The 8,484-nt window shown below is 30.3% G+C and overlaps 1 long non-coding RNA gene across 1 annotated transcript; it reads right to left on the bottom strand.

The window, feature by feature from the left end:
• Positions 1 to 278: 278 nt before the first annotated feature.
• Positions 279 to 5,072, bottom strand: LOC117124371. The gene is made up of 2 exons (XR_004447963.1): positions 3,780 to 5,072; positions 279 to 2,607 (listed from the first exon to the last, which is right to left on the bottom strand). It is a non-coding gene; the product is annotated as an uncharacterized LOC117124371 (long non-coding RNA).
• Between the last annotated feature and the right edge of the window lie 3,412 nt (positions 5,073 to 8,484).

Below are 8,484 nucleotides of genomic sequence, written 5' to 3' on the forward strand. Positions count from 1 at the left end.
CATGTTTTCCACTTGTGCATGTATTCGCGCGAGTCGAAAGCGTTCGGTTCAGGCGCAAGCGCATTCACATTTCTATCGGAGTTTTCCCTTCAGCGAAATCGGTTTCGAACTTTTTTCTACTTTTTGCGAAGCGAAAAAAGTGCGCAACTTAACTAATCAGAGCTCAGGAACCGAACCAACGCCTTCGATTTGCGCGAATAAATTCGCCTAGCGGAAGACAGTCTTTTGAGGGGTTGTAATGTTATATAGCGTAATTCCTTTGGCAGTATAAAAATACATTTAATAATAAATCAAATTTTATTTCACTCACAATATTGATAACTAAACACAGTATCATATAACTTTGCTACAAAAATATACAAACAAGGGTTTCTAATGAATGAATTATTAGGACTAAACTAGTTCTATTTTAACAACTATATCGTGTTTAAAAAAAAATGAAACAGAAAGAAATCGTCATCATTATAAATTTACACAAAAAGAAGTTGCAAAGAATTAAGCAGCAGAGTTTAGGATTAATTGTAGAGAGACGTGCCGCGTGGTCTCATAAAAATTAGGCCTACATGATTGGTTGAAAACTGGAGGTAGGCATACTCAGAACATCTGATTAAATTAAACAAAAAACATAACTTAACATCATTATTTTGACAGTAAAAAATTAGGTTTGTCGTAAAAAATACAAAAGCCAATGACCCCCTAGCCAGAGAGACTACTCCCAGAATCTAAAATTGTATTATTTGGTATATTTTCATTATGTTTGCTGGGGGATGATTTGTCATGTACCTGTATCTAGGTAACACAACATGTGCTAATGATTGTGCGGACAAACATACTTAAAATATCATTCTCAAGAGACTTCCGATTTGTTTAGGTTTTCGGATGTGGGAACGAATCGATTCAACTTGTATCCTATATTGATTCATTTGAGTAATTGGCCTCGGTCACCTTTCTAATCCCGTGTTCTAATTCTACAAACACAATTCTGTGCTGACCCAATAAATAATGAAATGTAAAAACAGAACAACGCGAGTATTTATGCGAATGCAGGCCTGCTTCGGAAGTTGAATAATTCGCACTTGTAGAGTTGATGATAGATCTGATTTTGATATCAGTCCATCCTGAAACAAAACCTGTTGTGTAGGGGAATAGCGACATGGTTAAGCACGAAGACGCCCTCACATCGTACGATGTTATACTCGCAACTATAAAATCACGCTACGTCATAACGTAATACTCTAGTTACCAATATTAAATAAAATCTAGGCATACACGTTTTTATGATATACAGGTACTCGGATATTATACAACACACTCTTGACAGGGCTAATACAATTTTTTTTTTAAACGATGGGGCACCAATTACATATAAGATCAGATGTAATATTATACAGATAAAAATAAGCATCCAAAAAATGATTCTTGTTCAGCTGGCCTATATTGTATTACGAAATATTTTCTAACATTTAGAACTTTTTTTTTTCTCTCTTAAAAATAAAAGACTACAGTGGCAAAAACATATATTATTATATTATCAAATTTGTTAACTCTACAATTATGAAAATAGTTAAATTTAAATACTATTTGTCCCACGACTGTAGTTTCTCATTGAGGACTGTAGATCTAAGTTTAGCTATTCAAACCACACCTATTTTTTTATCCGTCAATGTTTTTATTATGTTACAATTATTTATAACATGATAATCATTATCACCACTGCTAATGATGTACTATCAGTCACAAAACAGGAAAATAACCTTAAAAATTCAAATAAAATATTGAAAAGCTCATTTAAAGGATCAATTGAATTACCGTATAAGCTTCTAATGAGAAACAGATAAAAAAATGTTTTCACCGATTTACAGACATTTTAATACAAAAATCGATTGCAAGTCAACTTAAGGAATTTGTAGTAAAATGCCTGTAAATTGGTGAAAACATTTCTTTTTTCGATCTGTTCCTTGAATGGTTATATTTATTTGATTCTTTTAAACGAGCTACTAATTTTTTTTAAATTTTTTTTTATAGGTATTTTCGTGTATTTTGACTGATAGTACATCACCACCATCATCGTTATTATATTGCTTTTAAAATACATCGTCCTTGGAAAATATACGCATTTTGTTATTGAGTACTAAATTGAGCTATTATATCGTATATTTTTTTAAAATTAAAATAGGCAAAGCAAAAAAACAAAAACAAAAACAAACAAAAAAACTAATCCACTGAATATATTCTGATATTAAATAACTCCAACCAGACTGAGTGAAGCCATATTGATTTAACATTTCGTTGTTGTTTATTAAAAATCATTAGGAATTCCTGATGTTCCAATAAAGAAAAAATATTGAATTGATATGGTATCATGATCCAAACAAATAATATCAAATCCCATGTCTATTTCATCAACCATTTTTTCCCCCATTCAAGCAACTAGATTATTTAATTACCATCGTGGGAAAAATAACAAAAACTACTAATGACTTGCTATAAAGTAAAGAAATTTAATTGAAAAAATATCAGCATCCCCAACTCAATATCAGCATATTAACATAATTATTGTTTAATATCGATTCTATGAAACAAAATTCACCTGATTCAATACAATACCTGTCTCTTATACACATCTAGATGTGTATAAGAGACAGCTCAAATGTGATAGACTTAAACTGAGAGAAACTACAATGTTGTTAACATAGAGAGCAACTCCCCTCCCCTACAATGGAGACGATCATTATGTTTCTCTCAAGTGGTTTATAATGTTGTCAGGAGTATCCTTAAAGCAGGGCACACACTGTGTCGGCCGACGAATCCAATTTTATCCGTCAATGTTTTTATTATGTTACAATTATTTATAACATGATAATCATTATCACCACTGCTAATGATGTACTATCAGTCAAAAAACAGGAAAATAACCTTAAAAATTCAAATAAAATATTGAAAAGCTCATTTAAAGGATCAATTGAATTACCGTATAAGCTTCTAATGAGAAACAGATAAAAAAATGTTTTCACCGATTTACAGACATTTTAATACAAAAATCGATTGCAAGTCAACTTAAGGAATTTGTAGTAAAATGCCTGTAAATTGGTGAAAACATTTCTTTTTTCGATCTGTTCCTTGAATGGTTATATTTATTTGATTCTTTTAAACGAGCTACTAATTTTTTTTAAATTTTTTTTTATAGGTATTTTCGTGTATTTTGACTGATAGTACATCACCACCATCATCGTTATTATATTGCTTTTAAAATACATCGTCCTTGGAAAATATACGCATTTTGTTATTGAGTACTAAATTGAGCTATTATATCGTATATTTTTTTTAAATTAAAAGAGGCAAAGCAAAAAAAAAAACAAAAACAAAAACAAAAAAAAACCAAAAAACCAATCCACTGAATATATTCTGATATTAAATAACTCCAACCAGACTGAGTGAAGCCATATTGATTTAACATTTCGTTGTTGTTTATTAAAAATCATTAGGAATTCCTGATGTTCCAATAAAGAAAAAATATTGAATTGATATGGTATCATGATCCAAACAAATAATATCAAATCCCATGTCTATTTCATCAACCATTTTTTCCCCCATTCAAGCAACTAGATTATTTAATTACCATCGTGGGAAAAATAACAAAAACTACTAATGACTTGCTATAAAGTAAAGAAATTTAATTGAAAAAATATCAGCATCCCCAACTCAATATCAGCATATTAACATAATTATTGTTTAATATCGATTCTATGAAACAAAATTCACCTGATTCAATACAATACATATCTTGTTTGGTTGAAATCTATGTTAAAATTTATTAAAAAATAGGTCTACAGATGTTTCAGATCTCACAAGTTCTTAAGCATTTTTCATGAATTTAAAAGAATTTGGCGTTCTCTGCGTGGAATTTCCTTGAACAGGAGAGGCGACAAAATCTGGTTGTGGTGAAGGAGTTATTAATTTATGCTGAGGAAGGCCAATTTACAGGGGCCAAAAATTCCTGAGAAACCAGCAAATCCGACTTTGAAATAAGTAAGTATTTAGGAAAATGAAAATTTATCATTCTATTATACAGTATTTTTTTTTTACGACAGTGTTTATTTGACCCATAGGCCACCATTTCTGCCCCACCCCCACTGACATTCACCTAATAATGACACACATCAAAACTGTAATGAAGTAAAAGACATTTATTTGTGATAACATAACTGTAGTACAGAAAAACTATTACTCACACTCACTTATTATTCCTTATTTCAACAATAGAAAATTCATCACATATGCTTTATGGTGTACTGTCCAACCACAAAATTACAAAAACACCTAAATATAATCAAATTAACTTAAAATGACTATATTGTTTAAGAAATATTCAATCAAATTTCATGGAATGGACTTCTTCCGACTTTATATTAAAGAAAAAATATCCTCATTTGTAATTGTGGAAGACAAAGAGATTTGGACCCAGAATTGAAAGGAATAGGAAGACCCATTTCAACAGATATAATTTGGCGGAAAACTACAGTGAGTCCAATACATTCATTTTCTATATATTTCACATTTTAAATTTTTATTTTTCATCAACGTACACATTTAGCAGGTAAAGATCCTAGCGTATGAAAATATATACCAATATATGTTATCTTATCAATAAGGCTTTGAATTGTAAATAAATGCTATGTCAAGGCCTGCTAAAGTTCCTAATCTAAAAAGTAATCTATTCTGTGTACTTTTGAATTAATTTTTTGCCAAGTACTTTCTCATCATTATCATTATAAAAATGCATATTAAGAGATATCAATGCGAGGTTCTTAAATTTTTTTCTTGCATGATTTCCATATTCTTTCTTGTGTTTCATTTTTATGTGCCGACGCCAAGCACTTTGTTGACAGAGGCTCCTGGGATGCTGTAGAGGATGAGGCCAATGAAGAGGATGAGGAGGAGAATGAGAAAGAATCCAAGTATGTACCATTTGTAGTTGTGCCAGATGATGAATTTCAGTGTCTTCCATGGGGAAGTGAACCACAGGAAGGAAGTCTCTGGCCGCCTGAAAGTTAAAACAAAAATTAACACTTATATAATATTTATAAATTTACATAAAATCTTGAACTTTACAAAAAGACCTTAAGAATATGTAAATAATTTATAGTTTATTACATATAATACACACGCATAAATATATATACATATAAAGTGTATATATATATATTTATATATATATATATATATATATATATATATTATATAGTTTTATGAGATCAATAGCATTTAGATTTAAACTGCTACATTCATTTATTTGATGTGTTAATCTAATTAATCTAATTGATTTAATATATGTAATTTCTGCTATTGACATACAAATAAAGAAAATAAACCATAATTATCAATTATAATACATTAAATAAACAATAGCTTAGGTTTATCAAGAATAAAATTATTCTACAGGAAATTACTATTGAACTTTTCATCAATTACTACACAAGGCCAAAAGACATCAGTAAATAGTAAATTTTTAATTCACATTTAATACAATTGAATAATTATTTCTATTTATATCACATTAAAATAAAACACATTAAAAGGTATCATACGAAGAAGAAAACCATTTGGAAGCAGTAACAAAAAAGCAGACACAAAATATATGTATTGAATAAGAATCCGAGTGAACAATTCATTTGAATTGTACAGTTTTTTTTTTTTTATTATTATAAATACCACTTATATTTATCATTCTATAAGATTTAGGTAAAGTTATAGCATATTTATATAAATTTTTATTTATTTTTAGTTTATTTTTTCAATTGATGAAACATTTGGAAAGACCAGTAAAAGTATATCAAAATATTTAAATAATTAAGAAAAATGTGATTGATTTAATTAAGTGGCTTGACACAATGTAAACTATAGCTATAGAAAAACATATCATCTTACAGGTATACCGGTATATAAATTTGAACCCACAAAAATAATTGTACATAAAGTGGAAGTGTTTTTTTATCATGAGAAATCCAACCCACAAGAATCAATTGTAATGTAAAAAAAAAAAATTATTATATTGTATCTTTAGGGAAACAACAGGAAAGAGAACAAAATCTTACAAAGAGTACCACACACTGCGTTCCGATGGTGCATGCTGGGATACAAGCAGCCATAACAATTTCTGTTGCATTCGCTTGGGAGATCAGATATTTTCCCTTGACCGATAGGTCAAACGTTCGCAGAGAAAATTAACAAAATATGACAATCATTATTACTGTTTATTTGCTGAATTCTATGTACATTTGTATTGTTTATGCAATCCAAAAAAAATAATGGTATTGAACTTTTAATTAAAAACAATCGCTGATGTGCCGTTGCGAATGATCAAATTATTATTTTTCCCGACTTTTTGCCCACAAACTTCCCTGTAGGAGCCGCCTTTGTATCCCAATAAAATTTACAAATGACATTTAAGATTTATGCGGTAATTGATAATTGGTCTGCGATCGTGTTACTCACGAGTGCGTCAGGTTTTGAAAGTGCAGGCGCTTTTTAAGTGGGGGACACATTCCTTTGATTGATTGAATGCGACCCCGAAGTAAACCTTAACTTTGAAGCCATTGCCGCGTTGAGTCCTTGACACCACATAGGCAATCCTCGAAATTCTTTTATTTAATTTGTCTTCTTTATTTGATTTGATGTACAAGCCACATGTACAATGTAACTCAAGCAGTTTTATTGCTAGATATTGAAAAGCATATATCCAAACTGATTTGTCTAATGTTAATACTGTAGCATATGGATTCGGGCGACTTTAACGCTTTATTCCTGAATGTAGTAATTGTCTCCAACCAACCAAAGCTGTGTAAACACATTCGCGAAAAGTGGCGTACCAAACATGTTAGTATCGACCACGTATATGAAAGAAAAACCTGCTGTGGAATTTTCCACAACTTTTTAAAATAACATAATATAATTCTTGTATTTTTTACCAGATTTTTACAAATTTTTTATATATTAATATTATTTAATAACATTCTAATCCAAATTAACTAATGAAAATATTTACTAATATTAATTAATCCATAAAAAAAACCCAACTGTAATCCTTAAGCTGGGCATGTTTAGCAATGCTAATTTTTCGGAAGTTCCATAACTTTCTGCAATAAAAGTTGTATCCAAGGCTTTTCCATGCCTGGAAATCATTTTCAAATACCATAACTTTTCCCGGGTTTTCAGATTACTGTAGAAACGCTGTCGGAGAACATCCAATCGTACGACATGGATTAAAATGTATTACGTGTGACGGACTACAGGTTACCTCTTAATGGCTTACCAACTCTCAGCAGTGCCCCCGAGATGCTTCCTAAACTAAAAATACTTTATGTTTAGCAAAAGCACATAATTTAAGAAACGTAACCCAATTCTCTTTAAAGTTCAGGGTATAAATTCTAATTGTAAATTATTTAATTTCAACTTGGGACACAAACTTTTCACCCCTCATCTGTCCCTAATTGTAATTCTTTTTCTCGATTTAAGGATCAAATCTGTTGAAGAATGTTTAACTTAAACTAACCTTTAATTTCAATATTAAGATGTTTTCTATCTTGCAGTCTTTTTGCATGTGATTCTATGTTACATGTGGATTCACAAACTTTCTAATAACTTTTGCTTGGTATTGGAGACTTTACCAAACTAAAAGCAGAAGGTTTGTACACTGAAAAATGAGTGATCGCAAGAGGCAGGTGACTACCCGGTGCACTGCATGTCAACATATTTCTTGTTTCTTGTAACGCGAAGGCCGCTACATTGTTTCTATGATTCATAACAAAGCCGAGTCAATCATGTGTGTATTTGAAACCGAACTATTTCCATTTAGATATACAGGAAAAGCATTTTTGTCATAGGACACATGCTATATGTTATTTTAACTAATCTCTTCTGAATTTGGAGAAATCTTAACCCACCTTTTCAAAAGTTCAAGTTGAGCCGATACACATCGGCGCTCATAGGAAACTCGTTAGCAACATGAGTATAGAGTTAAAACCCGATGAATCGTCCAATAAAATCTTATCATCCTGAGGGTGCTGGTTTGAATCTTATATCCATTTATAAAGACTTTTTAATGCGTATATTTGAAAATTACCGAACAGGATTCAACTAAACAGCTTCTTATTTTCCACATTTGTAAAGCTCCACAGCATCATATACACTAATGCCTGAATGTACCATTTAACCACTTCATTTGAAGCATTACTAAAGTTATGACAACATATTTGTAAAAATATACAATTCCATATTTTATTTGCTCTACAACATTCTGGTATATAAATAAAATTAACCTGACACTAACAACCACAGGAATTTAAATACAAACAATTAGCCTGTATCTGAGACCAAGAAAAGTTGAATAGTTATCAGTCCAAAATTATTAAAATTGTATATATATTCAATATACTGTATATAAACATATATAAAAATATAAGCAAATACGAAAATGATTGCATA

The sequence above is a fragment of the Anneissia japonica genome, unplaced genomic scaffold (assembly GCF_011630105.1).
Source record: "Anneissia japonica isolate Jap-2015-1 unplaced genomic scaffold, ASM1163010v1 scaffold750_len1593409_cov174, whole genome shotgun sequence".
NCBI classification, from domain to species: Eukaryota; Metazoa; Echinodermata; class Crinoidea; order Comatulida; family Comatulidae; genus Anneissia; species Anneissia japonica.